Consider the following 23,023-nt stretch of genomic DNA (forward strand, 5'->3'; position numbering starts at 1 on the left):
TCAACTCAAAATGCTTCTTCTCTCACAGATTACGTAGGAGAGTGACACCACTTACACACATGCATTGTTATTATCCAGTGTCTATGGGGTCCTCACAGATTTGGGGTCAAAGGTCATTAAGGGGTCACTTCCGGTATAAAACGAAAAACCTTCAAAAAATTTATTTGCTAAGAAAAACATAGGACAGTAACGGTATGTTCACAAATAAATTGTAGTTACTCTGTGCATATGTGGTATTTTTTTTTATTTAGGGTCAAAGGTCATTAAGGGCTACTTCCGGTATAAAACGAAATTCCTTTAAAATGCTTCTTCTCCCACAAATTACGTATGACAGTGACGCCACTTGCACACATGTATTGTTATTACCCAGTGTCTATGGGGTCCTCATAAATTTGGAATCAAAGGTCATTAAGGGGTCACTTCCGGTATAAAACGAAAAACCTTCAAAAATTTTTATTTGCTAAGAAAAACATTGGAGGGTGATGGTATATTCCCACGTGAATTGTGTTTACCTATTGTACATGTGGTATTTTTTTCATTTGGGGTCAAAGGTCATTAAGGGGTCACTTCCGCTCTGAGACGAAAAACCTTCAAAATGCCCCTTTCTGCCACAAATAACATAGCAAAGTGGTGCCACTTGGACCCATACATTGACATTAGCCAATGTCTATGGGCGTTTTATATATTTTGAGGTCAAAGGTCATTAAGGCGTCAAAACACGGCTGTGTTCGTGGTCTTAGACCACAGCTAAGTCTAGTCTTTCTTCTTTCTGCCGACCACTACATTTGCTCTAGCACTTACATGCTTGTACCGATTTTGACCTAACTTGGTCACAACCATCATTGACCATGCCCCTACATGTCATATGAAACTCGTGGGGTCAAAGGTCAAGCAAGGGTCAAAGGGTCAAAAACGTGATTTCAACTCAAAATGCTTCTTCTCTCACAGATTACGTAGGAGAGTGACACCACTTGCACACATGCATTGTTATTATCCAGTGTCTATGGGGTCCTCACAGATTTGGGGTCAAAGGTCATTAAGGGGTCACTTCCGGTATAAAACGAAAAACCTTCAAAAATTTTTATTTGCTAAGAAAAACATAGGACAGTAACGGTATGTTTACAAATAAATTGTAGTTACTCTGTGCATATGTGGTATTTTTTTATTTAGGGTCAAAGGTCATTAAGGGGATACTTCCGGTTTAAAACGAAATTCCTTTAAAATGCTTCTTCTCCCACAAATTACGTATGACAGTGACGCCACTTGCACACATGCATTGTTATTACCCAGTGTCTATGGGGTCCTCACAAATTTGGAATCAAAGGTCATTAAGGGGTCACTTCCGGTATAAAACGAAAAACCTTCAAAAATTTTTATTTGCTAAGAAAAACATTGGAGGGTGATGGTATATTCACACGTGAATTGTGTTTACCTATTGCACATGTGGTATTTTTTCATTTGGGGTCAAAGGTCATTAAGGGGTCACTTCCGGTCTGAGACGAAAAACCTTCAAAATGCCCCTTTCTGCCACAAATAACATAGCAAAGTGGTGCCACTTGCACCCATACATTGACATTAGCTAATGTCTATGGGCGTTTTATATTTTGAGGTCAAAGGTCATTAAGGCGTCAAAACACGGCTGTGTTCGTGGTCTTAGACCACAGCTAAGTCTAGTTCTTCTTTCTTCTGTCAATTTTTACATTGCTCTAGCGCTCACATGCTTACATCGATTTTGACCTAACTTAGTCACAATGATCATTCACCGTGCACCTACAAGTTACATGAAACTCATGGGGTCAAAGGTCACGCAGAGGTCATAGGGGTCAAAAACGTGATTTCAACTAAAAATGCATCTTCTCCCACAACTTACGAGGACAGCGACGCCACTAGCACACATGCATTGATATTACCCAATGTCTATGTGGTGTACACAGATTTGGGGTCAAAGGTCATTAAGGGTCACTTCCGGTATAAAATGAAATACCTTCAAAAAATTTTATTAGCTAGCTAAACAAAACATAGGCCAGTAACGGTATGTTGACATATGAGTTGTAGTAACCCAGTGTATATGTGATATTTTTTTATATGGAGTCAAAGGTCATTAAGGGTCACTTCCGGTATAAAAACGAAATACCTTTAAAATGCATCTTCTCCCACAAATTACGTAGGACAGTGACGCCACTTGCACACATGTATTATAATTATCTAGTGTCTATGGGGTGTACACAGATTTGGGGTCAAAGGTCATTAAGGGGTCACTTCCGGTATAAAACAAAATATCTTCAAAAATCTATATTAGCTAAGAAAAACGTAGAACAGTAACGGTATATGCACACATAAATTGTGGTTACCCAGTGTATATGTGGTATTTTTTAATTTGGGGTCAAAGGTCATTAAGGGGTCACTTCCGGTATAAATAGATTTACTTATAAAATGCATCTTCTTCCACAAATTACGTAGGACAGTGACGCCACTTGCACACACGCATTGGTGTTACCCAGTGTATATGGGGTGTACACAGATTTGGGGTCAAAGGTCATTAAGGGGTCACTTCCGGTATAAAACGAAATACCTTCAAAAAATTTTATTAGCTAAGAAAAACAAAGGACAGTGACGGTATGTTCATATATGAATTGTGGTTACTCAGTGTATATGTGGTATTTTTTATTTTGGGTCAAACGTCATTAAGGGGTCACTTCCGGTCTGAGACGAAAACCCTTCAAATGTCCCTTCTGCCACAAATAACATGGCATAGTGATGCCACGTGCAAATGTGCATTGACATTAGCCAATGTCTATGGGGTTTTCATATATTTTGGGGTCAAAGGTCATTAAGGGGTCACAACACGGCTGTGTTCGTGGTTCGTGGTCAGCTAAGTTTAGTTGTTTTTTTTTTCTTTTTTTTTGCTCTCTACTTTTTCCAACCAGCAAAAACAAAACGGGGTCAACCTTTTCGGGCTGTTATTGATAATGGGGCGGCAAAATTTACCGTTTCTGCACCCCCCCCACCCTAGGAGCGGCCACGGTACGCCACTGTGTATGAAGGCTATTCTGGACATGTATCGATTTTGTTGTGCAAGACACGATACCCAGTGAAATCTGCAAGCATTAGATACTGATTCAATTTCATCATTTTCAGAAATAATTCTGTAATTATTTCACATAGATGGCAAACCACACGTTATTTGGGGAATTCCCCGAGTCTAGTCTCCTCCGCAGCCAGTTTGGATACGCCCTCTGCACACAAACAGGGAATACTGAATGCTGTGGAGACTAAAAGTGAGTCATGCCAGTACGTGTGGTAACTATGCATAGTTTTCATTATCTCGTGATCTAATTAAAGGAGTATTTCGTGATCCTAGCATCCTCTTTTTATGACATTTTTTGTAGATATCCACGAAAAAAGCTTATTTCCAAAATTTCAGTTGATTCCGATTTTGCGTTTGCGAGTTATGCATGATTATGTGTATTACACTGCTCCATAGACAATGTGTTGTAATTTCGTTCTGGTGCACCAGAACGAAATTCAAATTTAACGATATTTTTGCTAAACGAATTAATCTGCAAGAAATATTTGGTACATAAACATTATGTAGCCAGAGGTATCCAGTGGTGTAAAAATCTCAACTTTTTTGGGAAAAGTGGGGGATGAGGCTGTGGATCACGAAATGCCCCTTTAAAGTAACTCTCCATTTTAACCCGACATTTTAACTGATTCAAAAACTATATTGAGAAACAAATTTCCATTTTACTGATTCTATTGAAACTACCAAATGAACCGATGGTACCGACCCTACCGGACCAGCAAATCTACACTACACAACAATCCCACGAGGAAGTAGACAGTAAGGCAAGAGTTGCACGCTGCAGAAATACACGTACCTCGACAGAAGACATATTAAAAGCTGTTGTTTGTCCACCTGTAATTTGCTTTCTAGGAGGAAATCAGCAGCCCAAATAGTGATATCTGGAAGAAGAAAGGTATGTATGTGTACGGTCACATAATTTAGAAATGCAGGAAGAAACAGGTAAGTCGATAGCTTACACATATTTTGCAATATGTACACAATACACTAAAACAACTGATAACACTTAGGGGGCTGTCATTTTCTTCGGAAGGGGGGTCATGAATATACTGGGAGTCATAGAATTTTTGGGGGGGGTTATAATTTTTTAACCCCCAAAATAGGGGGGTTATAGAATTATTATAAGGGCTGGTTACTCAAAATTTTCGTGTGCTGCACGCGCATTCTTTTAATTTTTAAATAATCAAAATGTGCGCACAATCTTTTGTTTAATATAAAATCAAATTTTGATTTTTGATTTTGATTTTTCACACACACGATCAAAATGTTAACGCACTCGCATACTTTCTTCACTCTAAAGTTTTGTGCGCTCCTCGCCTTTGTTCCGGCAATTTGTCTTGAGTCTGTGTAGGGGGTGGTCATAGGAATTTTCGATCCAAGATAAGGGGGTCATAAAAAAAACATTTGCCCGCAATGGGGGGGTCATAAATAAATTAACTCCAGTCACCGACATATTCATGACCCCCCCCGCTGAAGAAAATGACATCTCCCTTAAAGGGCATTTCGTGATCCACAGCCTCATCCCCCCACTTTTCCCAAAAAAAGTTGAGATTTTTACACCACTGGATACCTCTAGCTACATAATGTTTATGTACCAAATATTTCTTGCAGATTAATTCGTTTAGCAAAAATATCGCTAAATTTGAATTTCGTTCTGGTGCAACAGAACGAAATTACAACACATTGTCTATGGAGCTGTGTAATACACATAATCATACATAACTCGCATAAGCAAAATCGGAATCAACTGAAATTTTGGAAATAAGCTTTTTTCGTGGATATCTACTGAAAAATGTCATAAAAAGAGGATGCTAGGATCACGAAATCCTCCTTTAAGCCATGTTATAACATTTCCATAAAAAATAGATTAGCAAAGAAATAGATAAGCAAAGAAAATTGGAATTTACTACCAACGCCGATGTTATCAATGGGTGTTACTCCATTTTGTTGTGCGATGCAATCCTTTGTGTGTCGGGTGTACATGTACATACCGTAAAACCCCGTCTACAAGCATATAAAGTGCTTCTGTTGGAAGCTAAATTATTCAAGGCGCCATTATGGAGTTTGAGCAAATAAATTACAGATCCAAGCATAGAAAAACAATTATTATTTTAAGACCAATCTATTGTATTGGTATATTTACGCCTGGTTCGTTTTCATCAAAAACCATGTATATGCTTGTAGACGAGGTTTATACGGTATTGTGTTATGAACATCGAGTACGTGTTCGACTAATATTTCTATTGTTATAATAAAATAAAAAAGGATATGTTAGTTTAATAAAGTACATTATAATTACCATTATGTAAAGAACTGGATTTTGGACAATATCATGCACATATTTTTTTGGGGGGTAAAAGCAGGGGGTGGCCAAAATGAAGGCGGCGGCGGAAGAAGAAGGGGCGGCAAAAACAGGGGCGGAAAAATTTGATAAAGCATAAAAATTTTTGAAAAAATGGTACTATACATCAAAATGTGCTCCTTTTAGAGCGCTAGCGCCTGAAACTTCACTTTTTCAAATGACCGAGAAAAAAATTGGGTCAACCTTTTCGGGCTGTTGAGGAAGGGGCGGCAAAATGGAATTTTCTTCAGCCCCCCGGGGTTGGGGCGGCCACCGTACGCCACTGAATATTGAGGGCATCTTCCTCAGCAAATGTTATAATTTGGCTTTAATAACACTAAAACATGTTTATTTTATATTTTACACATAAAAGTATATTAGGAGGCGTTGCATACGATCAACACCATAACACGTTTATAGAGGTATTTGTGATAAAAATATAAACACTCCAACACGTTTATATCACTGATATACTAATCCATCAATAAATCCTTCTATAAACGTGTTATAGTGTTAATTTTATGCAACGCCTCCTATACTTACATGTTGAAAATCATATAAATATAAACGTAATATTAAGAAGTGTTATCTGTTGTTTTTTACAGTGTAAAATGTACACACAAGGCAACTATGGTGTGTATGTATTTTGTTTCTGTAATACTGATGCATTGTTTCTTCATCTCCTCACCTCACCGCTCACCAAGCGTATGTACTGGTATTGGTAACGGCATAGTACATGGCACTATGGGTTTGGGATTTCCTTTTGCTACATTAGGGGGATGTCATTTTTATTTGTAATGGGGAGTCAGAGTCTTGTAGTACCCATACTCATACCTGTACTTGAGTCCCAATTTCCATACCCGTACCCATGGCTCCAGACTTGTACCTGTACATACCCCGGGGGCACTCCCATAATGACATACGTCATGTGCCCATGAAAAGACCCCGGTATTTTTGGCAAATCCTACACCCAATGACCCTGTTTTTTTCAGTAGCCTACACTGAATGACCCCCTTTTTTGAACAATTAGTCCTCAAAATTGAATTTTTGGCGCGCTTCTCGTGCATTTTGTATTTGTATTGTAAAATTGGGTAAATCATTGTCTTGATGTGAAATTTTGGGCGCTCGCATACAAAATCAGTCACCCCATTTTTGACATTAATTGCCAACACCAAATGACCCAGGGGCGGATCCAGGAATTTTTGATAGAATGGGCGCCTTTTGGTCAATGACGAAAAAATGGTGTTAAGGGGCTTTACTCTCTCGAAAACTCAACGGTTTTGGCCCATTGTTTGCTGCTCATGGCGAATTTGTTCATTTTTTTAATTTCTTTCATTTTTGTATTTTAAGTTGGGCGGCGCCTTTGCTAGGCCAAAAATAGAGGGCGTGGCTGGCTGTGCCCCCCTAAATCCGCCCTGTGACCCCCTTTTTCTGAAAATTTCTACACCGATAGACCCCTAGTTTCAGACGCTGGTGGGCACAGGTACATCACTTTCATTTTCTAGTGCCTCCCCGGGTCACAGATCCACCCTCTCCTTCTCTCTAAATGTAAAAGAATGAAAAACTCACTCCCCAAAAGAGTGATTCACCTATAAGACCACTCAAAAAGAGTGAAATGTGTTTTTTAACTTTAAAACCACTCAAAATAGAGTGAAAACCATTCTAAAAGAGTGAATTTTAACTCTTTCAAGGAGTTAAATGAAGGACAACTCGAAAAATGTGTTGTCCTTCATTTAACTCCTTGAAAGAGTTAAAATTCACTCTTTTAGAGTGGTTTTCACTCTATTTTGAGTGGTTTTAAAGTTAAAAAACACATTTCACTCTTTTTTGAGTGGTCTTATAGGTGAATCACTCTTTTGGGGAGTGAGTTTTTCACTCTTTTACATGTAGAGAGTTGGCAACCTACAACATGAGGGGCTTCAACTCTAATTATTATGTCCTCCATAAACTTGTTGACAAGTTGGATATCATCCCTTTACAAGAGCACTGGCTACATGAATATTCGCAGTGGCAGCACCAGGAAATTTTTTTTCGGGGGCATTGGGGGAAAGAGAATTTCAGGGGGGACTTGACAAATTTTGGGCAAAATGGCCGCAAAAAGTGGAAATTTACGTAATTTGGGGTTTTTTGCCTCAGAAGTGGGGGGGCAAACTGGGGGACAAGAAAAATATTTTAAATGCCCCCTTGCCCCCCCCCTCGTAGCACTGCCACTGAATATTAGGAAAAGTGGGAGCTTGAACCATCAGTTTGGAGACATTACATGCATCCATGTATGCTCTCTGCTTTGATACCCAAGACCAAACCCTTCCCACTCATAGGACTAGAGGGAAAAAGGTATGACATTAATCTGGCAGAACAAATCCATGGCTCAGCTCAAAGTATAAATAGTGACACTTCTCTGATCTTCTAGCCCTGATCTGCGAATTACATGCATGTAGCATGTCACACACAAACACCTCCACACAGGAATGGTGCACAGGGTGGCTACCCCCCCCCCTATCATTTGCAAAAAGAAGAACAAGGCAGTGGCAGCACCATAATTTTTTCCAGATTCATTAGAAAGGGGTCAAGTAAGTCTCAAGGTGTGGGGAGGGGCAAAAATCATAAACATTGACTAAAAAGTTGCTCCAACTGGCTCCGTTGAGGTTTTCCTTTTCAAAATTTTTCCAACTTTTGAAGGGGGCACATCCTCCTAAGACCCCCCCCACACACACACACACACACACACACCGCGGATGTGACGGGCCTCGCTAATGTGGCAGGCCTCGCTAACGCGACAAATTCTAACTTTTCATACATTCACATTTACATTCCCCCCAAACAATATACCCTGGCACTGCCCCTGCCCCACATGATGACAGCTGTCTGGTACATTGTACATGTAATTTTCACTTGGCAGTTACCTGTTCATGTGTTTTACCTAGTTTTTGGGTGGCTGTGGTTGATTGGTTGAGTCTTTGAAGTGATGGTTGTTTGGTTAAGATGTAGGTGGGGGGGGGGGGCAATCATTTTTGGCATGATATGCATTTTTTCCCAAAAAACCCTAAAACTTTGAGGTCTTTTTGTAACAAAAATATATACCGGGTATCTTCAATATGAAAGGTCAAAATGTTCGATTGATTGTCAGCTTTTCATCCCAGCTATATGTACATTTAAGGGGTACTACACCCTGTGGTAAATTTGTGACTATTTTTGCATTTTCTCAAAAATAATAACACACTGGTAATAAAAAGTTATGTATATTATTGGGGCAAGGAATCAATTACTTCACTGAATTTTCAGTGATTCAAGACAAGCGGTTCAGAATATATGATAGGAAACGAGGTACACCCTAGCGGTACCTTATTTCTTATCATAAATAACAAACCGTTTGTCTTGGGTCACTGAAATTCCAGTGTAGTAATTGGGTTCCTTGCCCCTATAATATACATAACTTTTGTTACCACTGTGTTATTAGTTTTTGAGAAAATGCAAAATATACACAAATTTATGGGGCGTGTAGTACCCCCTTAAAGTACATATATGATAGGCCTACATATCATTATTATATTTATACAATTTACTTCAAGGACTTTTATTTAAATTTCAAAAATATCAATTTTAATGATTTGCCATAAATTGTGTATTATATCGTGAATTTCAAAACAATCAAAATTATTTGATATCAGAAGGACATTCCTCATTTAAAAAATGCAATTCGATATTTCTGATGTGCTCTCAGGTCCCACAAAAAATATGTGAAAACATCACTATCCGAGCCCTTAATGGCAAATATTTTGCGTGCTTTGTGTGCACTTTTATCGCAAAGTGTTTCTTCACTAGATACTTTTGCCTAAAGTGTGCTTGAAGAATGTGTGGCCTACAAAATTTGCTAAAGAATATTTTAGGCCTGATGAGATGAAAAAGGTTGCCCATCCCTGTTCTAGATGATACTCTAAAAATCAGTGGCGGCACCAAGAATGTTTTTTTTTTGGTGGGGAGGGGGAATGGGGAGGTGAATTTAAGGGGGGCGGAAATCAACAAATTTTGCACAACATTTCTGCAAAAAGTGGAAATTTTGGTAATTTTAGGTTTTACTGGGGGGCCAACAGGGGGGCAAGAGTTCTGACTGGGGCATTTGCTCCCCATATTCTCCACTGTCATATTCAACTGTTAGCACAATCCTTTGAACTTGTGCTTTTTAAACCATGTGTTTTTTATTCATGCTCTTCAATAATAATGTACTGTTTATCATGTTCTTCCAGCACTGCCTGAAGATCACGTCGGCATGACATAAAGATATCTTGTATTTAACGGCTTCAAAGCTCCTTGAACTGAATGAATCCGCTGGAGCAATAATGAGGCAGGTGCCATAGCTGATGTCATGGTATGTATGCATGTGTGGAAGAGACACAATTTTGGAATGAACTGCTGTTGCACTGTTCTTTGTGTATTTACTACCACATCACAGTTTCGTTTCCGTTTATATTATTTTGATGGCATGATTTTTTGCTGTTGCCGCCTGCAGCTGCACGCTTAATGACTTTTGCTTTATTAACTATGATTGTTTTTAGTCGTATAGAACTTCCTTGTGAGCAGGCCCATATGCAGGATTTCATTTGGGGGTGCTAATTTTGGGGGGTGGGCAATTTTGTGAAAAATGGACTTTCTTCCATGCCAAGTACATATCCACAGATTTTAGAAAATACCAATTTAGATTCTTGAATGGTTGTCAAGGTAACAGAAGCTAACAGGGAATTCCAGACCCATCAAATGTCAATTACCTTAATACCAAGATCGATGGCTATGATTAGACCTTTGCCCTTTATGCAAGATGCGAAACCTATTTAGGGCCCATTAGGGAAAATAGCGCTGAACCAATGGATAACCTTTTTTGCCCTTTACTCTACAAGAATGCACTGTCCCTGATATTGCACAAGGCATATACATGTATCATTTGCTATTCTTTGCAGTGCCTTAGTTATCTTTTCACTTGTTAAATTTTGTGTATACTTTGCACAGAGCAGTTTAAGATGCAATCGAAAATCAAAAGATTTTATCAAAAAAATTGCATCTTTTGACTATTATTATGTTGTTAAGATCTAGATGTATAGTTCCATTTACTGGTTTATCCTAGTGCACGAAATACTAATAAGATTAGAGTTAGGGTTAGGGTTAGGATTAGAGTTAGGATTTGTTTGGTATTCTCTTACACAAAGGATACACCCATTTACTTGTCATTCCACTATGTGACAACATTAAGTTGCATCCGTCCCACACTAAAATGGGTAGGAAGGTGATTTTAAAAATAATTAATGGATTCTAATTTTGAAATACATGTAGGCACACACCTATAATATGTATGCCATTGGAAAGCCCATACCTACATACCTACATACATACAAGACTTGGCCATTGGTATTCTGTATATCTGTTAAAATATCATGTACCGGTACGTACCAAAATCCTGGACGACCTATTGTTTATACAGGGAAATATTATTACACTATAACTGATAAACAACTATCCCAAAAATATAACATGGTCTACTGTGTTTAATAAAATTCTAGGTGCATTGACAACAAAGAAAATAGGGAAAACATTTTTGTTTTCCTTTTATAACAATTTTGAAACATTCTTAAATTAAGAACAATCTTTGCCCCAGCAACCTATTATATTTGTACACTACAGGAAAGTAGTTTCATAGGCATGGGGTTCCTAGCACCCCTATTAAAAGTATAAATGAAGTCATATTGAATGGATTAATCCTTGTGCAGTTAAGCATTAATGAATCAATTATTTTACCATAAAAGACTTAACTGCAGCTTATTTTTCTCAATCAAGACATGGTTTTGAGGCAGAAAATGACCTGCACAACTACACCAAGTTTGACAAGGGGTAGACGGCCAGAAAGTTCAATTGCATGGTTTAAATAAAAATATAGATATAGATCAAATACATCATGGTGAAGAGGATCAAGGGCTGAATTAATAGTATGTAGGCCTAAATATTTTTTATTGATTATTATTAACATACCATAATAGTGATGTGACTGTGATAGTTGAATATGGTAGTTCCAATCTGGTCTGCACTCTGACACTGTCCCGGGGGGTCACTCCCATTGTGGCCTGTACACAATCCGCGATAATAAAAACGCGTTAAAAGGGTAGTTTGTCGTGGGTACTGGGTAGACACGATACACGCGTGTATCGTGTTTAGGGTGTCAAAAACATTAAAAATTGTTAAAAAGGGTAGCAAAATCCCAATGTACTTGTACGCGGAAAGGGTACATCCCTTACCAAACAGGAAGGCTAAGATACGAAGGGTAGTCGAAGGGTAGTCGAATAGGAAGGCTAATTTTTCACTACAGAATACTATATGACCGCTATAATAACTTTAGCGGTCATATGGCATTCGACCGCTATGATGACCACTATTGGCGACCGCTTTGTGAAGGCCATTTGAAGGCTAATGATTTAGGTAAGGGTGTAAATTGGATCTAGGTCAAGAGATGAATATGAAAGGGGAAATGAACTTCGAAATTTTGCCGAAAATCCAGGAGAAAACAACCATAATGACGACTCACCGGTCGCCAAAACAATAGCACAGCAATCCTTCTTTAGGGTATGAAATTTGATGCAAGGAAATTTATAAAATGTGAAAACAGGCGCATGTTACCTGTTTAGGGTATGTAGCCAAGAGTTAAATCCTTGTTTAGGGTAGTTTTCAAAAGTTGATTATCGCAGATGGTGTACAGGCCACAATGGGAGCGACCCTGCAGGGACACTTTGTAGCCACATTATGACTTTTGGGACTTGTTTCTGAGAATACTTTGTTGCATGTTAGCTCATGTTAGGTTTTTTAAAAAAAAGTTGACTTGCCCTTATCGTCCCAAAAATCTGAAAAAACACGGTCGCATTTTTTTTTTTTTAATTTGACTATAGGGAAATGTCATATTTTGGTTTAAATGATATTCAAAATATGTGTTTTATTTATATGAAACTGCAGTATAAATGCATAAAATCATTAATTTCTTGTAAATTCTGGTTCAATTTGTTTTTTTAATTTTGGCAGTGTTAAACATACGCTGTAACTTTAACACTTACAGGGAAATGTGGGATGGAAATTGTGTTCATTCGTTTTCCTGCATTAATTTGAATCACATTTAGCTGTTTTATTTTCGATAAAATACGCACCTGAAGATGTGTACATTTGTAAAGCGCATGCTGTCTCTATTTCTCTCAAATTCTCTAAGCAAAGTATTAGGCGTCACATCGTATTTTGCAGAAATTGCAAAAAAATAATAAAACAAATAGCAAAATAAAAAAATTTATATAATTATATCGATCGACCGACCGACCGACCCAGGTTTTGGTACCTAAAAGGCAAGTCAACTTTTTTTTTAGCCTTATAGTAGGAATGTACCACACAAATTTCAAAAGTCACTTTTTGCTATAAAATTGGTTTTACTTTAAAGATATCATTGAATTCTTTCAAAAACTATACTTTTGAAAATCGTTTACTAGGTTGTGGCAAAAACTGAAATTGAAATTCGAGAAAATCAATATTTTCTGGTTATAAATGTCCTGCACTTCTTTTGACATACTACAATACATACTAACAAAATATAGATGGAACCATATGAAAACATTTTACTTTTAAATTCAGTGCTGTGAAATAGCTAATTTGTTCATATGAATACTGATTTTCTGTCCATTAAAGATCTAGTAGTTGTGCCACAATTTGAAATATCAATATTTGGTAAACCATACATTTCACTACTTCCTTTTTACCTTTTCTTATTGTACTCTACACCAAATTAAATATATGCGACCATGAGTGATTCAATGTTAACTAACTGTGAAAACCAGGTCCACTGAAATCAATGAAAAGTTGGCAAAATTGGATAAATTTGGCTGTGGAGAAGTCCAGTTAATATAGTTATATGCATAATTTTTGTCCAAAAGCCATGCAATGTCCTATACAAGTATGTACCAATAGTAATACCAATCATTTAAATAAAAATAAAATCCAATCATTGCATATTTTTGCATATTAATGAGGCTAAATGAAATATTTTTAGCAAAACATGTCTAATTAAATATGCACATTTTATGTATGCACATATATTAAAAAATTAATATGTATATTAATTTGTTTTTAAATCTTGATAGTTTTGAAGCTTTTCCATGTTAAAAATTGGTTCGAATTGTTAAAATGTTAGGGAAAAGGTATGTGTGAAGTGTCAGAGACCTCGGATATAACAATCATGCAAATAGGGGTCTCAATTAGTTTTCAGGTTTGACAACAAATTTTCAATGAAACTGCACATGCTCCAGAACTTACTCTTAGATCAATATTAGCTCAATGTTATCTATTGACATAATTATAATTCTTATTAATGTGCATTAATTATTATCTCATTAGTGACTTGTAATTTAAAAAGGGGTCAGACTGAGTATGATCTTCATAATGAATCATGAAAATTATATGTCCTTGGTCATCATGTACTTTTTTGTCATCTTCAGAAGTACCATCCATTTCATTAGTATTTGCTTGAATCCAGACATCACCTTTATACCACTTTCTCATTATTCTCCAATGTTGTGTAGTTGTTTTATCATCTGTGTTTACGGTTTTCCCTATCAATTCTAAACCTTGAAAAAGTACACTTTTTTTGCACTGATTTTCCTTGTTTTTATACATATTCTGCTTTATCAAGTAATCTGCATTTTAAATGACAAATTCTTGTGCGTGTTTCCTCAATTTTCTCCATGTTAACGCCTGATCTGTTGGGTTTGATCTTAATATTATAAATGTAGATGGTACATTTACTGCCATGTTCCACATTCCAATGACAAATATTAAGCTGTCCAATAATGTTTCAACTGCGTGTTCCTTCCCACCACTAGAAGAGTATTCTGTGGAATCGACAGAATTGTCAGAGTTATATAAAAGTTGAGTTCCCTTTTGATGACATTCTTTTTTGTCTTTTGAGGAAGAATATTTATTCATGAGAACTTGCACTCCATCAGCATTTTTCTGTTGATCATCTGTTGTGACTTGTAAACTGCATTCTGGGCATTTAGTCGGTTTAATTCTTGCGCTTCTTTCTTGTTGCATTTTTTATCCAATCGTTCAAGGCGTTTACGTTTTAAATATACCCGGTTTTCTTTTAACTTGCATGGCTAAACTTTCTCTTGCTTATTTCATGGAGAAGCGAGCTCAATTTCATCCATTTTATGTAGCGCTTCTGCGGTCTTATTGTAAAAATCATAAGCCCGCTTTGAAATCAAGCTTGGCCGTGTTTTTCACCCTCAGGAGTCGGTTGAGACCAGGAAAGTCCCATTCTGATATCTCATTATTCCTCGGGACACTGCATATTTCTTCATAGGTGCCTGCATTAACTTTATTCCTTTCTTCATCTTCATCTTCAATTGTATCCTCACTTTTTTGTACATCCGTCATATGGCAGATCCTAAAGATAAAAAGATAAAAGAAGTACACTTTAAAGAACAAAAACTAGTACCTTTGGGCAGTCATTTTCCAACGTATTAAAACAATTCAATACCACTAACCTACACAAAACACAAAAGGTACACGCTATTATACGCCTAACGTGCCTACTGTACAATTTCACTTGCAATATTTGCTCTCTGGTGTATGCTGTAACTAAAACTCCCAATAAAAGCTTTTTACCTGTACAAGCACCCTGTACATGGGCATGTACATGCAAGTTATTTCATGGAACAAAATGCCCAAAACTAATACCCTCCTTTAAAAAAATAAGATACAAAATACACTGAAGGTATCATGATCAAAACCGAACCCCAATTCAGAAACGAAAGTTTGTTACTTTTGCACAAGTTTTGAAGATTCCTCCTTTTTTCATTTTGGACATTTTATATAGGAAACAAAAGTTGATCTATATGTGTTTACATACATAAATACATCTGTAAGGCAACAAAAAACATGTTCTTCAAGCCCAACCGACCCAAATTTTCCATTTGGGGATTTTCTATGTTTTGGATGTGTTTTTTTATTTTTTAAATTTGCTGCACATATAAAATCAGCCGGCTGTGTCCTGACCAAAAGTAGATAGAGTTTGGTGGAAATTGCTGCACGTATGTAAAATCAGCAGTTTTGGGCGCAACTTAGATTTGTTTTGACTGAAAAAAAGATCGAGCGAAGCAAGGGGGAAAATATTCCAAGGAATTTGCAATTTTTTAAAAATATTTTGGTTAATTTCAGAGTTATTTGCTGAAAAAAAGATAATAAATAAATAAATAAATAAATAAATAAATAAATCATAAATAAATAATTCATGATACGAACAATAACAACATGTTAAGCTATGTTACATCAGTCATCAAATGCATGTATCAGCTGGTCTATTTTTAACTACATGTAGGCCTATATCATCAAATTGAACATTTACATGTTTCGAAAATGTATGCTGCCTCAGTTTACAGATGTATGACCCTAACATAGGTTACAAATAAACAATGTATAGCAATTTGTGGAGCCTAACAATAGCTAACAATATCACTATTAGCTACTTGCAGTTCGCCATTATGCACTATGTGCGGGGAGAGCCTCGAACTGGCAGCATACATGAAAGGAAGAATTATGTAACCTTACACAGAACGTTATGACTAGTTCAATTCCCATTCATGTATGCTGCCAGTTCGAGGCTCCCCGCACATAGTGCATAATGATGAACTGCAAGTAGCTTAATACCACAAAAGCTTTCACTACTTCCTATCATTACTATAATAAATAAGGGGTGGTGCAATAATTATGTGTACCCGGTGGTGAATTATAGGGGGGGAGATTTTTGGCAGGCCAAAAGGGGGGGGCTAGCATTTTTTGGCAGGTGGAAAGGGGGGGGCAAGTGATTTTGGCAGGTCGAAGGGGGGGCAAGTGATTTTTGGCACATATATTTTGGGCACCATTTCTAAATGTACATTACACCCTAAAAGGTGTAGGAAACATTAGGAACACGTTGAAATATGCAAAATTTCCTACTCACTGCGTTCGCATTATATGATAAGACAATTAAAGGTTTTAAATTCGGGTTCCCCAAAGTCTTAGTGTGTAAGGGGAGGGCAAAGATCTTTTGGCACATCAAAAGCGGGGGGCAAAGGTTTTTGGCACGTCAAAGGGGGGGCAAAGATTTTTGGCACAGCCAAAGGGGGAAGCTAATTCTTTATCAATTATTACTATATAGAAATAAAACAGGCAAAAACAGCCAGTAAGTAAACACATTTGTAAACATCAAATGGCATTAAGACTAATTATTGGGATAACTAGTATAAAACAAATTTTGCAATATGAGTTATAAAGTAGATAAAATGAATAAATATTTACCTTTCTCTTTCTTCTTTTTTCTGTAACTTTTGTCTCCGTTTCATGCCTGATCTCTGTTGCATCACATATCCCTGTTCCACTGCGCTTCCCATCCATATCCAGTAAATCTAACCCTCCATCCAACTTCTAGTACTTGTATAATGCTTCAAATTCCCTTTGCCCATTGTCTTCCACACCTCTACAGCTTCCACTTTCTCTCCATTTGCATTATTATGTCTCTGCTCAGTGCTCTCTCTATTATAATGTTTTGTTGCAATGTGCACTTAAACTTTTAAGAAACATTTGGATAACCAGCAAATTTTCAATTTTGGCGAAGTTTAGTAACCCCTCTTGTGTGCACTAGTCTATGTGAACTATTTAGCCAACCTTGCTTGGCTTGTGTATTCCAATATAATCCCCAGAAACTAGTGGGTTCATTTTCTCTGCATACTGATAAATGCAGGTTATTAAACTTTGCACAGGAATTGACTTGTAATGGTTAATAGATCATTTCATTTCATGAAAGTCTATAAATATGATTGCCTTTATCCAGTGTTGGGTCATTGGGGTGAGAAGTTGAGTTGAGTATATCATTTATCAAGTTGTCAATTTAGGGAACTGGGGCAGCAGATAGGGTAATTGGGGTTACCAATAACATTTATCAAGATGTCAACACAATTAGCTTGACAGTACTGACATGGGCAAGTGGAATTCCCAGTGGTACGCCTTTTTTGGCAAATTCTGTTTCTAAATTCTGTCGTTCTGTTTCTGTCATGCCAAAAATTTGGACTTTTTTTGTCCAAAAAAGCGTAAAAAAACCTGATTTTGAAATTTTGGGACTTTTTGTATACTTTTCCCATTTTTTGGGGGGCTGCATCGCACCCCCTACCCTGCGTACAGGCCTGCTTGTGAGTGTTAAGTTGGGTATGACTAACATGTTTTGCTTTAATATTGACATCTGAGGCAGGTGGTGGTCGCATTGCATTCTCTAAATTCAGTAAATTTTCATCGTCAACCGTGTAATTGAATGGGATTATTTTGAAATTTTAAAATGCTTGAAATATCACAAACAAATAGGCCTATGTTAATAAATAATATAAATACAAGCTAAAACCATTGGGCTTCGATAATGAACCACACAAAACTAACCAAGTATATGGAAAATCCCATGCGACCAGGCGGTTTCACAAGTTGCCGGCTCGATCATGCCATTCGCCGCCTGATCTGAGGTGTACAAGAAACCCTTGCACATTCTGAAAAATGCTGGGTCAAAGTTTACATAGGGGTCAAAACTCAAAACTGTTCAAATTTTGTTATAACCTGTTCCAAAATATTCCTCGGGTCACAGGGATTCAGAAATTGTATAGTTTGACTCACCTACAACTACTCCAAACACAGAAAAGTGATCCAATTTTAATGAAAATGGTCTCAAAATGTTTGTGTTGTTATAATAATTCAGACAAAAAATAGTTTGCACTACCTACAATGTTTCGTTACTATGGTAATACAGCAAAAGGAGTTACCCATTGAGTTCAATTGATGTTGAAATATTTTCCCGTGTTACTTTGGTAACGAATGGTCGTACATGGTGAAAACTATTTTTCTGAATTATTGTAACAAGACAAACAATTTGAGATGATTTTTTTTATCAAAATGGAATTCACCAATGTTGAGCTCAAATTTCAACCTTTGCTAATAACTCCAGACTAATTGGTCGTAGGTAGGTAGGTCAGACTATATATTTTGGTATAGCTTTTAACCAAGGTGGAGCAATTTAGGGTTTTGAACCCTGTATAACCTTTGACCTCATTTTACTTTTATTGCACAAGGGTGCCCACTAGGTACCTGTAAATTTCGACCTCTCTGTTAGGCATTAACTTTAACGATTATGCAACTTTATACTAAAGCAGAAAAACAAAAGGCATCTACTTGACTATTTGCTCAGCTGGAGTGCACTGCATACCCCTAAATTTGTGCTCTGACTACGCCAATTCCTGACACTTTTGCTTCTCTGCCGTGATCATGATTAAAACCACCAGAGTCATGTGCTGGTGGTTTGCTGCTGTATAACCATGGTAACCTGTTTCGCTTAAACCTGCTTTTGTATCCTAGATCAGATCTGCTCTATACTCAATGTTTGAGTCATTAATGGGCATGTTGGTGCAGAGGTATATACGGGCTTTGCCTTGTAATCAGTGAATTGGGAGTTCGAGCCCCAGCGGTGCCATCGTGTTGTGCTCTTGGGCAAGGCACTTTACCTTACTTGCCTCTCTCTACCCAGGGTTGAAATGGGGAGCTGTTATGAATATTGTCCATTGAGCATGAGCCAAAGGTATGAGCATGCCTTGGGCATTGTATGGCAGCTGACCTATTCTAACAACAGTAGAATAAAATATGTTAAGCACTTTGATACACATGTGAAAGGCGCTGTATTACTTAGCTAGCTGAGCCCTGCTTGGGGAGCCCCACAAATGTGAAGAACTTGGTTTATAAAGCTATCACTATAGCCACTGTTTTAATGTTTCTCAAGGGTATGGCTTCAGGGAAGCGTGTCGATGCGCACATAATTGTCAGAAGGTATTAATTACCTGCCTTACGTGTAGTCTTTGGTACACTGAAAACATAAGTTAGTCAAAAAAAGGTCTTATTTAACTAATTAAAATTAGTCATTTACAAGCATTTTATACTGATTAATTGAATGATTAATTAATGACTAATTATTTATCAAAATCTGATTTTTGATAAATAATTAGTCGTTTAATTAGTGATTCAATTAGTAATCATTTAGTAATGTACATAAATGACTAATTAAATCGTGATAAATCGTGAAGTCATAAATTGCATTAGTCATGCAATTTCTTATTTTTACAAATTGAATCTTATAAGTCATAAAAATATGTTGAAATGATGTAAATTAATGTGAAATGATATTACTGTTCTTTTAGCATTATAAATACATAATTTCAGTACTCTTGAATAAAAGAATTACATGTATATCTTGTATGACTAATTTTTAATTAGTTAAATAAGACCCTTTTTTTGACTAACTTATGTTTTCAGTGTAGGGGGGCCTACACAATCAATAATAACCCAACCAAATGTTTCATCAAAGGCTGGAATTGACATTAATGGAGCAGGAGGTATTTTCTGATTTGGGTTTCCTACTATTTGGCATGTGTGACAAGTTTTGCAATATTCAGTAACATCTTTTCTGAGAGTGGGCCATTAGAAATGTCTAAGAATTCTTTTATGAGTTTTCTTAACTCCTAAATGCCCTGTCATGTGCTATGTTAATAACCTCAGTGTGGTATACTTTTGGTACCACAATTTGATGCGCTACCTTCCACTCTTCATCGGTAGGTGCATCAGGTGGGCGCTACTTTCTCATTAGCATACCATCTTGTTTGTAAAAGCAGACATAATTTTATTCTGTTTCTTACTTGTAGAGTCATGCCTTTTGATTGATCTCTTATTCTGGGTCATTTTGTTGCTCCAGAATTAGCGTGTCATGACTTATTGGGTCTTTATACGGTTTCAAATTTACATTCTAGGGAATACCCAGTCCATAACTAGTCCTGACTTTGTTTACTGGGATTACATGGCAATTAAGGGGATTGCCAACTTTCATGAAATAGCTTAAATTGTAATTAAATTACTCAAGGCACATCACAATAACCTAACTCATCTTCTATTGATTTCAGATGCTCACATCATGGACTGTTTATTTCTACAGTCCATGCTCACATGTACAATGTAGGCCTATAGTGTGGAATACTCATCTATACCTTCATCATGTTCATCCAGGGATCCTTGGAAGTGACTCCAGTGACTGAACTCTGTGCTGCTATTATACCTGATTCTCGATTCTCTTGTGCATTGTGTGCAAACTAGTGATTTTTGTGATTAAGTACCCGGTATTCGTTGGAGTGAACATACCAGTGACTGTTTTACTGCGACTGTGAACTAGTGTACCAGTTGAACATAAATCTACTCTTTTGAGGTGCTCCTATTTGCCAAAGGAGGAATATCCAACAACAACACCAATGGCTGCAACAGCAACAGATCAACCTGGTGATGATGTTCTAAGAAATTCTATTATCTTTGCTGCCGGAATTGCAGCAGGGGGAGGGTCTATAATGCTATTAACTAAATACCCACTGTGGTATATCACTGCCAGAGTGGGTGTGCGCGCACCCCTGGGCATACGCCTACATTATTTGGGCTATTGTATTTTGCTGTGTTCGCTCTTGTTTGGATTTTTGAATACCGAATCTGAACGTGGATTCAAATTGAGTCTGGCTGCTATCTTGTCCCTTCTTTGGTACTCATTGTCCGAGTTTCCATCTAATGAGTTTTATGTTCCTTTGTTTATTTCCCTTCTCCTATGCGCATATTTGCATACCAATGACTTACTGTGTCTGCGTGTACTGGTCTGTTTTTTTCTTATATATTTTTGTTGGCTGTTTCCTACAGTTCTTATTTTCTTTATTTGCATTTTTTCATGGGGCGGCGCTTGTTCTGTATATTTGACATATTTGAAGAGAGGTTCTGAGAACGGTGCGAGTGTCTTCTCACTAATTCTATACATAGTATACGTCTGTTGTACATTAGGTATATTTTTGTATGTTTTTATATGGCTTTGTGCTGATATCCAGGGGGGTATTCTTGAATATTTAAGAATGAAATATTTCTAAACTTTAAAATAACCTACCACATTTTACCATCGCCAAAGCTACCCTGGTTTAAACCTAGCCTGAGTCCCTCAGCCTCTTACTCACAAATATCAAACATGGCGGATCAACATGGCGGCTGCTTGTTATACGTGCAACGGCCGTGCAGTATTCAAGACTGGGGGATTCAGTCTAGTTTAAACCCTGCTACGCAGCTCTACAACAACAGCGGTAATACAGGGTAGGCCTAAACTGTTAGGGGCTGTGCAATAATTATGAGCCCTGGGTAAAATTTTTGGGGTAAGAATTTATTGGCCAGCCAATTTTTGGCATATAGGCCTATTCGTCTTTTGAATAAAACACTAAAAAGGCTTATTAAAACAGTATGGAAATGCTTAACTATGCAAATGTTCCTGCTCTCTGCACTCAAAATATACACATGGACCATTTAAAATATGCAAATTGGGATCCCAAACATTTGGCATGTTCAAAGGGGGAAGATTTTTTGGTAGCCTAGAAGGGAGCAAGCAATTTTTGGCGGGCTAAGGAGGGGAGGCAAGCAATTTTTGGCATGCCATTTGAAAATTTTACCGGGGCTCATAATTATTGCACAGCCCCTTATGGTGGTTAAATTTGGTTGGGTAAACTTTTCCAAACATTGGGTTAATATCAGCGGGTTGGGTATAATGTTACCTAGTAGTTGGGTAAACATTTTTTCTACTGGGTAAACAGTGCAACACTACGGAATGTATATTCTTACTTTTTGTTGGTGCATATATCAAAAATATGCCATGTGCAAGTGGTGAATGTTGAATTTAGTAAAGGCAATATATTACCCAACAAAACGATAAAATTTACCCTATAATGTTTATCGGTTAATGAAAGCGACTTACTTGTTGCTCGTGAAATTGTAAAAAATACTGCACACTTACTGAGCTGTTGATGCGTCTAATGCACGAGACCCGAAGCGGGGAGTGCATTAGACGCAGCAACATCTCAGTACAAGTGCATTATTTTGTACAATTTCACGAGCAACAAGTAATTTTAACCCATTTGTGAAAATGTGATTTTTGCTAATTTTATAACAAAATTGTCACTAAAAATGTTGGAAAATACAAGCAAATATAAATGCATCAACCCGCAAGGAAAACGAATCAATCCTACGCAATTCGGAGTGCGCGCCAGTGCAATTATACAATATTGATGCACTCCGCGTATTTTTCTAACATCTTTTCTGATTGGTTATGTGGTTCTAAGAGTGTATGAAAGTAAAATAATTACCCAATACCAGCAGGAAATTACCCAGTATCCTTGAGTAAAGGCAATATATTACTCAACAATTTGACAAAATTTACCCAACAATGTGGAAAATGGTGATGTTGAGGGTATAGTTACAAGTCTTGAGTGCTCAGTTGATGTTGATGGTATGCCTACTTCTCTTCTCAACGGGCTATCATGAATGTTTTAACAGAGAGTAAGAGGCGCACAATTTGATTTCCAGGAGGAGGCATGGTTTTGGGTTTGTTTTGTTTTTTTGAAAAAAATAAATAAAACTTTGCCCACTAGTGAGATGAAAAAAGATATCACCCAACTGATGAG

At 37.2% G+C, this 23,023-nt stretch overlaps 1 long non-coding RNA gene across 1 annotated transcript; it reads left to right on the forward strand.

Moving 5' to 3' along the window:
- The first annotated feature begins 3,684 nt into the window (after window positions 1–3,684).
- On the forward strand, window positions 3,685–21,649 carry LOC140136642 (uncharacterized). Its single transcript, XR_011856716.1, has 3 exons — window positions 3,685–3,980; window positions 9,671–9,792; window positions 20,456–21,649. It is a non-coding gene; the product is annotated as an uncharacterized lncRNA (long non-coding RNA).
- Window positions 21,650–23,023: the final 1,374 nt, after the last annotated feature.

This window comes from Amphiura filiformis, chromosome 16 (assembly GCF_039555335.1).
Source record: "Amphiura filiformis chromosome 16, Afil_fr2py, whole genome shotgun sequence".
NCBI lineage: Eukaryota > Metazoa > Echinodermata > Ophiuroidea > Amphilepidida > Amphiuridae > Amphiura > Amphiura filiformis.